The sequence below is a fragment of the Macaca mulatta genome, chromosome 1 (genome assembly GCF_049350105.2).
Source record: "Macaca mulatta isolate MMU2019108-1 chromosome 1, T2T-MMU8v2.0, whole genome shotgun sequence".
NCBI lineage: Eukaryota > Metazoa > Chordata > Mammalia > Primates > Cercopithecidae > Macaca > Macaca mulatta.
In genome coordinates, this window is record NC_133406.1 from 200,420,031 (window position 1) to 200,437,884 (window position 17,854).

Genomic DNA, 17,854 nt, shown 5'->3' on the forward strand with positions numbered 1-17,854 from the left:
AAAAAAAAAAAAAAAAAAAAAAAAAAAATCTAGTATTAGATAGTACAACAGGGTGACTATAGTAAAAAATAATTTATTGTATATTTTAAAATAGCTTAAAGAGTATAATTGAATTGTTTGTAACATGAAGAATAAATGCTTGAGACACCTCATTTACCCTGATGTGATTATTATGCATTGTATGCCTGTATCAAAATATCTCATGTACCCCATAAGTACATACACCTACTATGTACCCACAAAAATTAAAAATTAAAAATAAACAATTATGAATACATATTGAAAGTATAATAGCATAGTGATAATGAGGAATAAGCAAAAAAGAGACCAAAACAAAAAAGCTTAGTAAACAGGCACTGATACTCATCATTCTCTTTGAAAACTAGTCAGAGGCAAAAGCACCACTATCATACCCTGAGTAGAAGCTGGAAGAGTGTTGAAGGTGGCAAAGCAAGAATAGAACTCTGGTCAGTTTCTATTAGTGGCCATTAATTTTAATGGCAAAAACCACAATTACTTTTGCATTAACCTAATATTACTATGTTTAACTCAGCAACATTTTCCCCAACTATTTTTATATTCTACTTCAGTATGGAAAACATAACTGCATGAGACAAATCTCTTTATCAGTATCGTCATAAAATGATCTGTAAAACCTTCAAATGAGGCCAGGTGCACCTCAGGCCTCACTTTGAGAGGGTGAGGCGGGCAGATCACTTGAGGCCAGGAGTTTGAGACCAGCCTGACAAACATGGTGAAACCCCATCTCTACTAAAAATACAAAAATTACCTGGGTTTGGTGGTGGGTGCCTATAATTCCAGCTACTTGGGAGACTGAGGCGGGAGAATCACTTGAACCTGGGAGGTGGAGATTGGAGTGAGCTGAGGGCCGAGATTACACCACTGTACTCCAGCCTGGGTGACAGAGTGAGACTCTGTCTCAAAAAAAAAAAAAAAGATTATTCAATGTTTTGGTTCATTTCACTGCTCTGATATGCCAACCTAGTTGGTCACAAGTTATACTACTAAAGCTAATAAAATCCAAAACAATTCTCATTTAAAAAAAATTAACCTTATATAAAAAAACTTGGCTGGGTGCAGTGGCTCACGCCTGTAATCCAAGCACTTTGGGAGATCAAGGCAGGCGGATCCCAAGGTCAGGAGTTTGAGACCAGCCTGGCCAATATGGTGAAACCCCATCTCTACTAAAAATACAAAAATTAGCCGGGTGTGGTGGTGGGCGCCTGTAGTCCCAGCTACTTGGGAGGCTGAGGCAGGAGAATCGCTTGAACCTGGGAGGCGGAGATCAGTGAGCCGAGATCACGCCACTGCACTCCAGCCTGGGCGACAGACTCAAAAGAAAAAGAAAACAAACAAACAACAACAACAACAAAACCTCACAATCTTACTATTATCAACCCCCATGGACTCTAGGAGATAATTTGAGACATTTCCTGTTGAGGCAGTCTTTATTCCATTTGTAGTCACCCTCGGATGAGCATCCCACTGGATTTTTCTCTGCTTGTGCCCTGCCTACAGAGCCCAGCTCTCTGTAAGTTCAGAAGGCCTTTGAATGAGAATCACAAGAAACCCAACTCACAGTAGCTTGAAGAGTGGTTTATTTTATCACTGAACAAGAAATCCAGAGGCAAGGGAGTGGTTTACATTGATTCAGTTACTGGACAAGGCCATCAATACCCAGGCTTTATCATTCTGCTTTGCCATCCTCAACCTATTGTATTTTTATCCTGATATTCAATGGTTCTCAAAGTGTGGTCCCCAGACAAGCAGCATCAGTGTCACCTGGCAACTTGTTAGAAATGCACATTCTGGCCAGGCACAGTGGCTCACACTCTGGGAGGCTGAGGCAGGAGGACTGCTTGAGGTCAGATGTTCAAGACCACCCTGGCCAACATAGCAAGATCCTTGTCTGTTTAAAAAAAGAAAGAAAGAAAGAAATGCAAATTCTCAGCCCACTCTAGATGTATGAATCAGAACCTCTGAGGACAGGGCTCGCCAGTCTCTTTTAAGAAGCCCTCTGGGTCAGGTGCAGTGACCTGTAATCCTAGCACTTTGGGAGGCCAAGGAGGGTGGATCACCTGAGATTAGGGACTCGAGACCAGCCTGGCCAACATGGTGAAAACCCATCTCTATTAAAAAAACAAAAAATTAGCCCGGCATGGTGGCAAATGCCTGTAGTCCCAGCTACTCAGGAGGCTGAGGCAGGAGAATCGCTTGAACCTGGGAGGCGGAGGTTGCTGTAAGCCAAGATCGTGCCATTGCACTCCAGCCTGGGCGACAAGAGCAAAACTCCATCTCAAAAAAATAAAGATTTTTTTGGGTGATTATAGTATCTCTGGTTTTAGATCACTCTGGATATAATATCTCTGGATTATAATCACTCTGGGTGATTATTCTGGTGCACATTCAAGTTTGAGAACTGCTGCTCATGCAGATCACCTCATGGTCACAAGACAGTCACCACAGCTCTAAACATTGCATCATCTTTCAATGAAGGAAGAAGAGAAAAGGAATGTCCCCAGTCTTAGCTGTTCCTTTTATCAGGAAAACAGAAAGCTCCCAGCAGTCTTTCCCTTAAGACTCCTTGGCCAAAACCAGGTTGCATGGCTCAGCCTCTAACTGCAAAGGACACCAGGAAAGCCCTTATGGCAGGAGGCAGCAAGAGAGGTGGGTGCTGGACATGGCTGTGGGCAGCCCGGGACAATGTCTGCCATGGAGTCCATGGTGGTCAGGACCAAGGATAATGTCATGCTTGACTCCATCTGCAAACATAGTCTTTGAACTTTCAGATTCTTCAGATGGGAGCACCTAGACATAGAAATTTCATTATTGTTAATATCTATCAATTGTGGTCGAGATCATTACTCATCACGCTAAAAGAATCCTTTCCCATCAAAAATGAGCAGGAGGCGCCGTGTATGGTGGCTCACACCTGTAATCTTAGAGCTTTAGGACCTCAAGGAGGGAGGATTGCTTGAGGCCAGGAGTCTGAGACCAGCCTGGGCAACATAGCAAGGCACTGTCTCTACAAACTTTTTTAAAAAATTAGCAGAGAATGGTGGCTTGCTCCTGTAGTCCTAGCTAAGGTGGGAGAATTGCTTGAGCCAGGGAGTTCAAGGTTGCAGTGAGCTATGATCATGCCACTGCACTCCAGCTTGGATGACAGAGCAAGACCCTGTCTTTAAAAGCAAATATATTTTTTTTAATTAAAATATTTTAAAATGAGCAGGGGAAACAACAAAGAAGGAAGAAGAGAAGGAAGTGATGAACTCTGCCTTGACAGAGTTGAGTTCTTTTCCGAGCAATCAGGGAGGAGAACATTACAGGCAGAGAGATTAATATGCATGAAAATGCAGAAGTGAGAAAGAACTGTGAGCTGCCTAGAGAGGCTACGTGTGGCAAGCATTAGGAGAAGCTGGATGGAGGGGGAGGGCCTGATCACGAAAGGCCTTGTATGCTGTGTTGAGGAGATTGAACTCCACCCTGTTCCTAATATCATTAAAGCTTGGAGGGCATCTTAGCCTGGGTCCACAGATGGACTTTGGTACCTTATCAACACTATTTATTGTAAGTATTATCTATAATATCAACCCTCTGAAATTGTATGAAAAATTTCATGCGGCTGCTCTGCCTATGGAGTAGCCATTCTTTTGTTTCTTTACTTTCTTAATAAACTTGCTTTTGCTTTACAAAAAGAATAAAAATTCATGGATGTGTGGGTGTGTGCAGTCTTCTGGAGAGAGGGCCCCAGATTTGCAGGGATGTGCATAACCCAAAGAAGTTTAAGAATCTGGCTGGGTGTGGTGGCTCACACCTGTAATTCCAGCACTTTGGGTGGCCGAGGCGGGCAGATGGCTTGAGGCCAAGAGTTTGAGACCAGCCTGGCCAACATGGTAAAGCCATGTCACTATTAAAAAAAAAAAAAGTGAAAGTAGGCTGAGCACGGTGGCTTACCCCTGTAATCCCAGCAATTTGAGAGGCCAAGGTAGGTGGATCACCTGAGGTCACGAATTCGAGTCCAGCCTGACCAACACGGTAAAACCTCATCTCTATGAAAAATACAAAATTAGCCGGGTGTGGTGGTGCATGCCTGTAATCCCAGCTACTCCGGAGGCTGAGGCATGAGAATCACTTGAACCCAGGAGGCGGAGGTTGCAGTGAGCCAAGATCGTGCCATTGCACACCAGCCTGGACAATAAGAGTGAAACTCTGTCTCAAAAAATAAATAAATAAATAAATAAATAAATAAATAAATAAATAAAAGAATCACTTCTTTAAGGAGTCAAGGAGTTAATCATTGTATTCTGTATTCGTCACCAGAATAAATTTATACTCAGACCAGACTCTAGATCCAGGTTAACTAGAAAAGACAGAGTTCAGACCAGAGTTGGGATTCTATCTTCTTGTCCACAGCCTTTCCTGTGCAATGTCTGCAATGGACGATCTCCAACAAGTGCCAAGAGAGATGAGTGTCTCCTTTTCCCCTCCGTGTCAGGCCACAGAGTCCCTCCTCTCTCCAATAACCTCTCAGCCTTGCTGTCTGTCACCACTCCCAAATGATGAGAAAGGAGGGAGTGGGACATCTGTGAAGAGAGACCCACCAGCTCCCCATCAAAGCCGGGGCACTCCAGAAGCCACCAGAAAATGGAACAAGAGAGGATTCTTTTCCAAGGAGAGTAGGACAAGCACAAGGGAACTTCTTGTCTACGACAGGTCCTTGTGATTCTGGGTAAGGAGGGAGATTGTTTGGATCTGCTCCTGACTTTCAGTCTTCAGAGTCTCCACTCTGGAGGCTTATAATGATTATTTGTAACGAGTTAGTGAGCAGAATGGGGCAGAATAGTATCGCAGGTTTCTTAATCCAAAGAGAAATGATTTTGTAAAAATCCCAGTAAACAACAGAATTTTAAAATGTTTGTTTTAGAAAAAGATACAGAAGGCCGGGCGCGGTGGCTGAAGCCTGTAATCTCAGCACTTTGGGAGGCCGAGACGGGTGGATCACGAGGTCAGGAGATCGAGACCATCCTGGCTAACACGGTGAAACCCCGTCTCTACTAAAAATACAAGAAAATTAGCCGGGCGAGGTGGCGGGCGCCTGTAGTCCCAGCTACTCGGGAGGCTGAGGCAGGAGAATGGCGTGAACCCGGAGGGGCGGAGCTTGCAGTGAGCCGAGATCGGGCCACTGCACTCCAGCCTGGGGCACAGAGCAAGACTCCGACTCAAAAAAAAAAAAAAAAAAAGATACAGAAATGTTCTTCACATGACTAAACCTCTTCACTAATGGTGTTGTTTTGGTTCCTTCCAATTAATTCCTGAGTTTAAGAAGTCTTTAGGTGCCACGTACCTGAAATCTTCATCCAAATAGACACAATAGGGCCTTACTAGGGCCGTTGATTTAGGTGGCAACTTCCCTGAATTCACTGGTTGGGGCCCTACTTACCCAAATATATGATTTACATAACTGGATCCTGAACAGGAAGTAGCGCAGATTTGCAAATCACCACACAAATTCAGTTTTGCACCAATAATACAGTTTCCTCCCGGTTTTGTCTCTTACTGAGAAACAGATGGGTCACCCATCGTTGCCAGCCCACCCTCTTCTGTCCTGGAAGCTCTCACTGATTCCTGTTCTGTCCTGGAAGTTCTCACTGATTCCTGAACCTCTTCTGATCATGCTTTTATGGTGTCATGCAGTAGGGACCTCAGGTGTGCACTCTGCGTCGTGCACCCTTTGTTAATCCCCAACATGATCTGGTGGGTCTGATCTGATTCCTATGTGTCTGGTACTTGTATACCCTGAGGCACACGCGAGGATGTCCTGTTTGTTCTGTTTGGGTATTCTACTGACTCCTGCTGAAGGCCATGACTCAGGAAACCAGCGGCTGCCTCTCTGTTGGCTCACCTGGCCTAGTCTCTGGCCCTGATGCTATCTAGCTGTTGGCTTCATCTTATGACCTATTCCACGACCTCAGAGTACTCTGCTGGGCAGCTACTCCATAGCTTCTTGATACTGGGAACACATGGTCACACACCTGTCCTCCTCACTGGTGGGAGATTCAACCCCACAGCCTCTGAGAGGCCTGGGAGTACTGCCCCCCCAGCCAACCTTGACTCTGTGGAAAGGTGGGAGATGATTCTTGCCTTCTGTCTGACTTGCCTGCTCTCTGCCATTTCCAACTGACTCAATGTTGGAGATAACATGTTGGACAAGGTGCTTCTGCAAGTCAGCTTAGAAGGAATGGAACACTGATGCTGGGATTGCAGAGAAAATAATTTTGTGGCTGGGCATAGTGGCTCACGCCTGTAAGCCAAGCACTTTGGGAGGCCGAGACAAGCAGATCACGAGGTCAAGAGATCCAGACCATCCTGGCCAACACGGTGAAACCCTGTCTCTACTAAAAATACAAAAAAAAATGTCTAGGTGTGGTGACACGTGCCTGTAATCCCAGCTACTTGGGAGGCTGAGGCATGAGAATCTGAGAATCACTTGAACCCAGGAGGTGGAGGTTGCAGTGAGCCGAGATGGCACCACTGCACTCTAGCCTGGCAACAGAGTGAGATTCCATCTTAAAAAAAAAAAAAAAAAGGAAAAAGAATACAATTTAGTACCAGCTGTTATGAGGATTCAAAATAATAAAAAGCTGTGCCACTTACTAGCTGTGTGACCTAAGGCAAGATACTTAACCTCTGTGTGCTGCAGTTTCCTCATCTGTAACATGAGGATAAAAAGGTGGTTGTGAAAATTAGAAACTATATAGATGAGAAGTGTCTGAGAAGTACCTGGGATACTGTACGTGCTCAACAAGGGGTACCTATCGTTATTATTGACTATGAACAGCAGGCCTATTTTTGACCCCAGCTTTATCATTAACATTACAAAACTTTGCAACATCAGCATCCAAAAGCAAAAAGAATAATCTAAGAAAAATTCACAGAAATGAAATTGTGAGAGAATTTAATAAATTAAACATCCCAATAGGAAAATAGAGAAGATAACATGAGCAAGCACTTTAAAGAAAAACAAAAATGAGGCCAGGCACAGTGGCTCATGTCTGCAATCCCAGCACTTTGGGAGGCCGAGGCAGGTGGATCACCCGAGGTCAGGAGTTTGAGACCAGCCTGGCCAACATGGTGAAGCCCTGCCTCTACTAAAAATACAAAAATTAGCTGGGCGTGGTGGCATGTGCCTGTAATCCCAGCTACTCAGGAGGATGAGGCAGGAGAATTGCTTGAACCCTGGTAGTGGAGGTTGCAGTGAGCCAAGATTGCACCTCTGTACTCCAGCCGAGGCAACAGAGCGAGACTCCATCTCAAAAAAAAAAAAGAAAAAAGAAAAGAAAAGAAAAAGAAATAGTATTTTGTTCTTCCATTGATTTGTATTTCTTTGATTTCTAGTGAGAGCAAATTTTTTCATAAGTTTATTAATTTTTTTTCGAGGGGGGACAGAATCTTGCTCTGTCTCCCAGGCTTGAGTGAAGTAGTGCGATCTCTGCTCACTGTAACCTCTGCCTCCCAAGTTCAAGCGATTCTCCTGCCTCATTCTCTGGTGCACGCCACCATGCCCAGCTGATTCTTGTATTTTTAGTGGAGTCGGGGCTTCACCGTGTTGGCCAGGCTGGTCTCAAACTACTGACCTCTGGTGATCCACCCACCTCAGCCTCCCAAAGTGCTAGGATTATAGGCGTGAGCCACCGCGCCTGGCCTAAAATTGTATTTCAACCTCCATGTGGGCAAAGATTTTTAAACTATAATACTTCCTGGGCTGGGAAGTGGAAAGCAGGTAACCTTGTATAATGCTGGCAGGGAGGGGGTTGTAATTTGTTAACTCAATTCTAGAGAACAATTCAGAAACACATATCAAATGTCTTAGAATATTGTGTACTCTGTCTTGATATTTTGCTTTCAAGAATAAAATATATTCTTGATATTTTGCTTTCAAGACATTCTTCTGCCTCAGCCTCCCGAGTAGCTGGGACTACAGGCGCCTGCCACCTTGCCCGGCTAGTTTTTTGTATTTTTAGTAGAGACGGGGTTTCACCGTGTTAGCCAGGATGGTCTCGATCTCCTGACCTCGTGATCCGCCTGCCTCGGCCTCCCAAAGTGCTGGGATTACAGGCTTGAGCCACCGCGCCTGGCGAATACAAGGATTTTTTAAGTATTTTATTTATTTTAAAAAATTATTTTTCTTGGCCGGGCGCGGTGGCTCAAGCCTGTAATCCCAGCACTTTGGGAGGCCGAGATGGGCGGATCACGAGGTCAGGAGATCGAGACCATCCTGGCTAACACGGTGAAACCCCGTCTCTACTAAAAAATACAAAAAACTAGCCGGGCGCGGTGGCGGGCGCCTGTAGTCCCAGCTACTCCGGAGGCTGAGGCAGGAGAATGGCGTGAACCCGGGAGGCGGAGCTTGCAGTGAGCTGAGATCCGGCCACTGCACTCCAGCCTGGGCGGCAGAGCGAGACTCCGTCTCAAAAAAAAAAAAAAAAAAAAAATTATTTTTCTTTTGCAGAGATGAGGTCACGCTATGTTACCCAGGCTGGTCTTGAACTCCTGAGGTCAAACAATCTGCCTACCTCGACTTCCCAAAGTGCTGGGATTAAAGGTGTGAGCCACTACACCCAGCTAGGATTTTTAAAACATTATTTATAATAGTGAGAAATTGAAAACACACCAAAATAAATTTGAAAAAAATAGACGAGTATGTAGAAGAAATGACCAAAAATTTTTCTAAGCATAAAATTCATGGAATGGAATAAATCTCGCACACACATACACACACACACACACTTAATGTATGTTTTTAAAGATCATAAATTATATTTAAAGGAAAGCAACTAGCTGGAAGAATATGTACCACAAATATGCCGAATTGTTAATATCCTAAAACACTACACTAAAAATGTGTATGCTATACTATAAATCAATAAAAATGCCCTCCAACAAAAAAATAAACAAAGAATTACCTGAAGACAGGCTGGGCACAGTGGCTCATGCCTGCAATCCCAGCTACTCTGGAGGCTGAGCCAGGAGAACCACTTGAACTTGTGAGGCGGAGGCTGCAGTGAGCTGAGATTGTGCCCCTGCATTCCAGCCTGGGTGACAGAGCAAGACTCTGTCTCAAAATACAAACAAACAACAACAAAAACCCAAGAATCATCTGAAGACAATTCACAGAAAAAGTGTAAGTGGTTAATAAACGTAAGAAAAATATTCAGCCTTGTTACCAATGAAAGAAATACATATGAAAATGAGATTTGGCCAGGAGCCATGCCTGTAATCCCAGCACTTTGGGAGGTCAAGGCTGGCAAATCACCTAAGGTCAAGAGTTTGAGACCCTGTAATCCCAGCACTTTGGGAGGCCGAGACGGGCGGATCACGAGGTCAGGAGATCGAGACCATCCTGGCTAACACGGTGAAACCCCGTCTCTACTAAGAAATACAAAAAACTAGCCGGGCGAGGTGGCGGGCGCCTGTAGTCCCAGCTACTCGGGAGGCTGAGGCAGGAGAATGGCGGGAACCCGGGAGGCGGAGCTTGCAGTGAGCTGAGATCCGGCCACAGCACTCCAGCCTGGGCGACAGAGCGAGACTCCGTCTCAAAAAAAAAAAAAAAAAAAGAGTTTGAGACCAGCCTGGCCAATGTGGTGAAACTCTGTCTTTCCTTAAAGAAAAAAAAAAAAAAAAAAATACACACACACAAATTAGCCAGGCGTGGTGGTGCACTTGTGGTCCCAGCTACTCGGGAGGCTGAGGCTGGAGAATCGCTTGAACTTAGGACGTAGAGGCTGCAGTGAGCCGAGATCGCGCCACTGCACTCCAGCCTGGGCAACAGAGTAAGACTGTGTCTCAAAAATTAAATAAATAAATAAATAGATTTTTAAGCCAGGCCAGGTGGCTCACGCCTGTAGTCTCAGAACTTTGGGAGGTTGAGGCAGGAGGATCACCTGAGCCCAGGTGTTCCAGGTTGCAGTGAGCTATGATTGTACGCTCCAGCCTGGGCAACAGAGCAAGAGTTTGTCTCTTTAAAAAAATTAAAAATAAATGAAACGATATTTTTAAAAAACTTATCAAACCAGCAAAATAAGTTTAATTATAATACCTAATGTTGTGGAGTATACGAGGAACTACGGATTTTCATTTACTTGGAAGTTTAAATTGGTTAAAAATTATTTTCTGAAAAACACCAGCAATATATTAAATGATTTTTTAAAAAATCATACTTTTGGTTATGTGCAGTGGCTCATGACAGTAATCCCAGCACTTTGGGAGGCTGAGACTGGAGGATCTCTTGAGGCCAGGAGTTTGAGACTAGCCTGGGCAACATAGCAAGACTCCATGGCTACAAAAAATTAAAAAGTTAGCCAGGTGTGGTCATGCACACCTGTAGTCCCAGCTACTCAGGAGACAGAGGCAGGAGGATCACTTGAGGCCAGGAGGTTGAGGCTGCAGTGAGCTGTCATCATGCCACTGCACTCCAGTCTGGGCAACAAAGCTAGACTTTGTTTCAAAAAAAAAAAAAAAATCCTATTCTTGTCTTTGAGAACCTGTTCTAGCAGTATCCAAAATCCAAAGGACACGATTTAATAAACGCACAAAGCATTATGTGTTGTAACTTTCTTCACAGCATTATTCACATTTTTGTAAACATAGGGGCTGGTTAAATAATGTATTTATATAGGGGTGAAGGGTGAGAGCAGGGAAAGCGGTTGCATTTTCAACATCTAGTTCCTTGATTCTGGTGGGCACATCAGCTACTAACAGATATAAAAGTGACTTTAAAAGTATATTGTGGCCAGATGCAGTGACTCACACCTGCAATTTCAGCACTTTGGAAGGCCTAGATGGGATTGCTTGACTTCAGGAATTTGAGACCAGCCTGGGTCTCAACATAGCAAGACCTCTTAAAAAAAAAAAAAAAAAAAAAAAAAAAAAAGGGTGATAGAAATACCTGGTCTGAAGACTACTTTCTAATATAATATAATATAATATAATATAATATAATATAATATAGAAAAGAAAGAAACTCCAGCATAATACTTCCCCTCCTTTCTCCTCCAGCCAGATGCAAATTTAACATTATAATACACAATAGATGTATTCTAAATGTATTTAATAAAATATTAAAAAACAATGAGAAAGATCTTTATATACTGATCAGGAAATAAATCCACGATATGCTGAAGAAGAGAAAATTATGAAGAAAGATTTAAAAATGAAAATAAAAGGTTGGGTGCAGTGGCTCATGCCTATAATACTAGCACTTTGGGAGGCTGAGGTGGGAGGATTGCTTGAGCCCAGGATTTCAAAACCAGCCTGGGCATTGGGGCAACATAGTGAGACCCTATTTTAAAAAAAGAAAAAAGAAAGAAAAATGAAAATTGTGCATGTGTGTGGTGGGGGGGTGCGTGGATAAATTGATAGAGTGTTTTTAACAGGTGGAAGTGTAGATACTGTTTACTTTTTTTTTTTTTCCTTAGAGACAGGGTCTTGCTCTGTTGCCTAGTCTGGAGTGCAGTGGCACGATCATGGCTCACTGCAGTCTCAAACTGTTCCACCCTCCTCAGCCTCCAGGGAATAGCTAGGACTACAGGTGTGTGCCACCATGCCCAGACACATTTTTTAATTTTTTGTAGAGATGGAGCCTGCTATGTTTCCCAGGCTCGTGTCAAACTCCTGGTCTCAAGTGATCCTCCCGCCTTGGCCTCCCAAAGCAATGGGATTACAGGTGTAAGCCACTATGTCCAGCCTCTATTTTGCTTTTTACAAATGACAACAAAAAACAAAAGCAAATAAATGTCAGTCTTTAGAGCTGAGTTGTCTGTTTTGCATCAATAGAAAAGAAACTCCTCCCACAACCACACCTTATGAAAGAAAGAAAGAAAGAAAGAAAAGAAAGAAAGAAAGAAAGAAAGAAAGAAAGAAAGAAAGAAAGAAAGAAAGAAAGAAAGAAAGAAAGAAAGAAAGATCTCCTTAGGGACTAACCTGGAGTTGTGACAGTTGTGGCTCAAAGCATTGCTTTCTGAGCTAGGAATGAACTGCAATCACTGCCATTCACTAGTGAGGCAATGGTCCGGCTGCCTGACGCTCTCCCTCTGCCGCCCCCACCCTGAGCTCCAAGTCACTTCCTCTATCATGATGTTTGCATTGGACGTCTCTGCCATCATCCTCCAGCAAATCATGCAATGAGGGTTCACAGAACGGACTGTGTGAGCTCAAAGGAATCTTGCCCATTCATTTTCTCAGCAAATACTCAGCTTCTATTTCACCCTGGACCCCTGCTAAGCAACTGAGGATACAGCACTGAGGCAGATATAGTCCCTGCCCTCTTGAAGTTTACAATCTAGTAGATGAGACTGAAAAATAAATGGGTCGTTCTGGTAGCATACAATACACCCTGACAGGAGCACCTTGGAGGGGGCACATAGCTAGATTGGGACCAGAGGGTCTGGGGGAGAGTGACAGGGCAGGATTCCAGAAGAGTTTAGATGTCTAGCTTGGATGTCTAGTTTAGATGTCATCTAAGAACAAGTAAGAGAGAACTAGATGAGGAGCAAGTAGGAACAATATTAGAAAGGATAGGTGATGGCAGCCTTGACACGGTGAGGCTGCAGGCAGTTTAGTATGCCTGCAATGCAGGATGCTGGAGGCAGGAGAGAGGAGAAAAGAGAGACATGATGCTCCACAGGAAAGGAGGGCCAACTCACAAACGTTGCTTTATAACAGCCACAGTAAGAATTTGGTCTGCATCCGAGAGTCCACGGAAAGCCATTGGAGAGTTTTAAGCAGCAGGCTAACGAGACTGAGTTTGCTTGGACAGACCACATTGACTACAAGATTTAGAGGGGTGTGGTAAGCAGAAATAGGACCCCCCAAAGATGACCACATCCTAATCCCTGGAACCTATGAATATGCTACTTTACATGGCAAAGGAGATGTTGCAGGTGTTGTTAAGGATTTTGAGAGGAGGTGTTTATCCTGGATTAACTAGATTGGCCCAATGTAATCACAAATGTCCTTTAAAGTGGAAGGTGGGGACAGAAGAGAGAGCCAAAGGAGATTTTACTGCGCAAGAGTGCTCAGGGAGATATCACATTGTTAAACTTTGAAGATGGAGGAAGACAGCCACAAGCCAAAGAATGCAGAAAGCCTCTAGAAGAGAGAAAAGAAAAGGAAATAGACTCTTCCCTAGAGCCTCAGGAAAGGGATGCAGCCCTGCTCACGTCTTGATTTTAGCCCAGTGTCATCTGGACTTCTTACCTACTGAGCTAGAAGTAACAAATTTGTATTGTGTTTGTTTGTTTGTTTGTTTTTTGAGACAGAGCCTCGCTCTGTCACCAGGCTGGAGTACAGTGGCGCGATCTCGGCTCACTGAAACCTCTGCCTCCCGGGTTCAACAATTTTCCTGCCTCAGCCTCCCGAGTAGCTGGGATTACAGATGCCCGCCACCATGCCCAGCTGATTTTTGTATATTTAGTAGAGACGAGGTTTCAACATGTTGGCCAGGATGATCTTGATCTCTTGACCTTGTGATCCACCTGCCTTGGCCTCCCAAAGTGCCGAGATTACAGGTGTGAGCCACCACGCCTGGCCAGAAATTTGTATTGTTTTAAGCCACTAATTTTGTAGTAATTTCCTATAGGAGTAACAGAAAATGGATACAGATTATGTTATTGCTGTAACAAATACCTAAACATGTAGAAGTGGCTTTGGAACTGAACTTCGGGAAGAGGCACGAAAAATACTGAGGAGCATGATGGGAAAAGCCTGTATGGCCTTGAATAGACTGCCAGGAGAAATGTGGATGCTAACAGCTTGGACAGGGAGGACTCCGAAATCAGTGAGGAGCAGAGTCAAGAAAATATGAACCAATTTAGAGAACATGAACAGGCTTGGAAGAAATATGGCTGTTAAAGGTGCTGTGGGTGATGGCTGAGAAGGAAGTGGGGAATATTTTGGGGGAAACTGGAGGAAAGGGGATCCTTGGTACATAGTGACAAAAAGCTTAGCCAATGCCTTGAAGTTATGTGAAACACAGAACTTATAAACAATGGACTTGAGGCTGGGCACGGTGGCTCACGCCTGTAATCCTAGCACTTTGGCAGGCCGAGGGGAGCGGATCACCTAAGGTCAGGAGCTCAAGACTAACCTGGCCAACATGGTGAAATCACATCTCCACTAAAAATACAAAATTAGCTGGGCATGGTGGCAGACACCTGTAGTTCCAGCTACTAGGGAGGCTGAGGCAGGAGAATTGCTTGAACCCAGAAGGCAGAGGTTGCAGTGAGCTGAGATTGTGCCACTGTGCTCCAACCTGGGCGACAAAGTGGGGCCCTGTCTCAAAAACAAAACAAAAGAAAACAACAACAAAAAAAAAGTGAAATTGGGTAGTTAGCTAAGGAGATTTCCAGGCAGTGTTGAAGGGTGTGGTCTGGTTTCTTCTTGCTGCTTATAGTAAAATGTGAGAGGAAATAGATAATTTGAGAGTAATGTTCAATAGAAAATGAACCAGAACTTGATGATTGGGGGAATTCTCAGCCTATTCAGATTGCAAAAGATGTTAAAAAGATGAAATTCACTGTCAGGAAAGTGTGCTTTAGAGAAAAAGCCAAGGACATGGCTGGACAACCTCAGAAAGATCAAAAGATCAGAGTACCATGCCTGTAATCCCAGCACTTTGGGAGGTTGAGATGGGAGGATTGCTTGAGCCCAGGAGCTCAAGATCAGCCTGGGGAAACATAGGGAGACCTCAACTCTACGGAAAACAACAACAACAACAACAACAAAATTAGCTGGGTAGGTGGTGCATACCTGTAGTCTCAGCTATTTGGAAGGCTGAAGTGGGAGGATTGTTTGAGCCTGGAGAGTCAAGGGTGCAGTGAACTGTGATTGCACTACTGACTTCCATCCTGGGCAACAGAGCAAGACCCTATCAAAAAAAAAAAAAAAAAAGTTTAGAGTATTCTGTCACATAAGAGGTTTTTTGAAGCAATTAAATGTGAGACTCATATATCCCCTCAGCTACCTCAACAGAAGACAGAAATAGAAATGGGCTGATCAAGTGAAGATCTGCAAAGGAGCATTTTGTCTAATGGAGTGACATATATGAGATACCCACAGGGTTCTTGAGAATTTTATACCAGCAGAAACACTGGAGCTTGGACTGAACGGGATAGAGAGGGTATGAAATGAAAGAAAGCTATAAGATCCCCCAAATTCTACAGGCAGGAAACAAGTTGATAAAACCACCCAGCTGCAACCATGTGCTGAATCTTTCATGAAAAAGGAAGAATGGGCTGGGCGCGGTGGCTCAAGCCTGTAATCCCAGCACTTTGGGAGGCCGAGATGGGCGGATCATGAGGTCAGGAGATTGAGACCATCCTGGCTAACACGTTGAAACCCTGTCTCTACTAAAAAAAAAAAAAATACAAAAAAAACTAGCCAGGCGACGTGGCGGGCGCCTGTAGTCCCAGCTACTCGGGAGGCTGAGGTAGGAGAATGGCGTGAACCCCGGAGGCAGAGCTTGCAGTGAGTGAGCTGAGATCCGGCCACTGCACTCCAGCCTGGGCAACAGAGCCAGACTCCGTCTCAAAAAAAAAAAAAAAAAAAGAAAAGAAAAAGGAAGAATGACTCAGAGGACAGAGCTGGGAGACCAGAGGGCAGAGTCCTGAGCCGCAAAGTATTATTTCCAGGCTTTGAAACCTAATGGAGTTTGTCTAACTTAATTTTGAAATTGCTTGGGACTGGTGACCCCTCTATCTCTTCCTTTCTCTCCTCTTACATGGGAATGTCTATAAGTGTTATCCTCCGCTAGACCCATTATCATATTTTGGAAGCAGAAGCTTATTTTCTAGTTTCACATGTCCCCAGATGGAGAGAAACTTTGCCCCAGGATAGATTATGCTGAGTCTCATCCAATACCTAATTTAGATAATATCTATGATAAATTTGAAACTCTTGAGCTAATGAGATGTAAATGAGACTGTGACCTTTGAGTTGATACTTTAATGGGCTGAGACTTTCAGGGACCTTGGAATAAGGTGAATGCATTTTGTATGTGAGACAGATATGAGTACTGGGACCAGAGAATGGTCTGTGGTAGGCAGAATAATGACCCACCAAAGATTCCTCCAGAACCTGTGAATCTGTTACATTACACGGCAAAAAGAGACTATGAAGAATTGATTAAACTAAGGATTATGAGACAGGGAGATTATCCTACATTACCTAATAGGCCCAATAATCACAGGGGTCCTTAAAAGTGGAAAGGGGGCCGGGTACGGTGGCTCATGCCTGTAATTCCTACACTTTGGGAGGCCGACGCAGGCAGATCACTTGAGGTCAGGAGTTCGAGACCAGCTTGGCCAACATGGTGAAACCTCGTCTCTACTAAAAATACAAAATTAGCCAGACATAGTGGCGAGTACTTGTAATCCCAGGTAGTCAGGAGGCTGAGGCAGGGGAATCACTTGAACCTGGGAGGCGGAGGTTGCAGTGAGCCAAGATCTTGCCATTGTAGTTCAGCCTGGGCAACAAGAGTGAAACTCCGTCAAAAAAAAAAAAAAAAAAAAAAGTGGAAGGGGAAGACAGAAGAGAGAAGCACAGGGAGATTTTACTATAGTATGGTCAGTAAGACATAACTTTGTTGGTTTTGAAGATGGAAGAAGAGGAAACCAAGGAAAGTGGGAAGCCTCTAGAAGGTGGGAAAGGCTGGGCATGAATTATCTCCTTGAGCCTTCAGAAAGGAACACAGAGGGAAAACAATGGAGCAAAACTAGAAGCAAGGAGTTAAAATAAGAGGCAGTTGCAATACCCCAAGCAAAAGAGGATGGTATGCTGAATGAGGCAGGTGCAGTGGGGATGGAGATAGGTGGATGGATTAAACACCTATGAGGTATAGTCATTGGGACAAGGCGATGATATTTCTCAGGGAGGAGAGAGGGAAGTCTCTTCTCCAGGATGACATCCATAGTTTTGGCTCATGCAATAGGACAGACGGTGGGACCACTGGCTGTGTAGGCCACACAGGAAGAGGAACAGGTTTGTGGGCAAGAAGATAATTTTATTTGGGACATGTCAGGTTGGTGGTGCTTGTGGAACATCCGAGAAGCAGTTGGATAAGCAGGTCTGAGACTCGGGAAAACATATAGGTAGTAGTTAAAGTCAACCCGATGGATAAGATGGCCCAGGAAGAGTATGAAGAATAAGAAGACAGGACCGGACCTTGTAGAGTGCTAAGTAAGGGTGTGCAAAGAAAACAAATCTACAAGGGGCCTGAGAAAGAACAGCTGGAGAGGTAGGAGGAAAGCCAGGGGAGTGTAGTTCATGTAAACTGACACTAAAGCTTATCAGTGTTGGGCCAGCACTGGGAAGGAATTAGATGGAACAAGTGGGAGGTCAGATGAAACCACGGTCAGGATTGGCAGTTCTGAGGAGTTTGGAGGAGCTCTGTTCTACCTGGAGAAAGAAGCACTTGTGGGAAACTGATGGTTGGTATTTTCTGCCCAGGTATATAAGGGCAGCCAGAGTCCAGGTGAGCAAACCTGTTTAGGATTCCAGCTCAGCCCAGAATGGGCAGCTGTTCCTAGGAAGGGGTTCCAGGTCCTCTCACTGTGCTGTAATTAAGAGACGCAGCCCCGCCCCAACTTGCTCCACGGGACTGACCAGCTGTGTTTGCTCTTCTCTAGCAGGGAAGGCGGATCATCTGTCACCTACTCTGTTTTCTGAATATTCATCCCACTCCCTGCCTTTCTTACAAAGTTCCTTCTGCCAGTTAACCTAGTGTGGTGGCAGGCGCCTGTAATCCCAGCTACTCCGGAGGCTGAGGCAGAAGGATCGC

General features: G+C 44.4%; 2 long non-coding RNA genes across 2 annotated transcripts; one reads left to right on the forward strand and one right to left on the reverse strand.

Moving 5' to 3' along the window:
* Positions 1–1,601: 1,601 nt before the first annotated feature.
* LOC144334201 (uncharacterized) lies at positions 1,602–12,129 on the reverse strand. Its single transcript, XR_013403783.1, has 2 exons — positions 12,001–12,129; positions 1,602–2,829 (listed from the first exon to the last, which is right to left on the reverse strand). It is a non-coding gene; the product is annotated as an uncharacterized LOC144334201 (long non-coding RNA).
* LOC144334203 (uncharacterized) lies at positions 3,427–4,933 on the forward strand. The gene is made up of 2 exons (XR_013403788.1): positions 3,427–3,588; positions 4,435–4,933. It is a non-coding gene; the product is annotated as an uncharacterized LOC144334203 (long non-coding RNA).
* Positions 12,130–17,854: the final 5,725 nt, after the last annotated feature.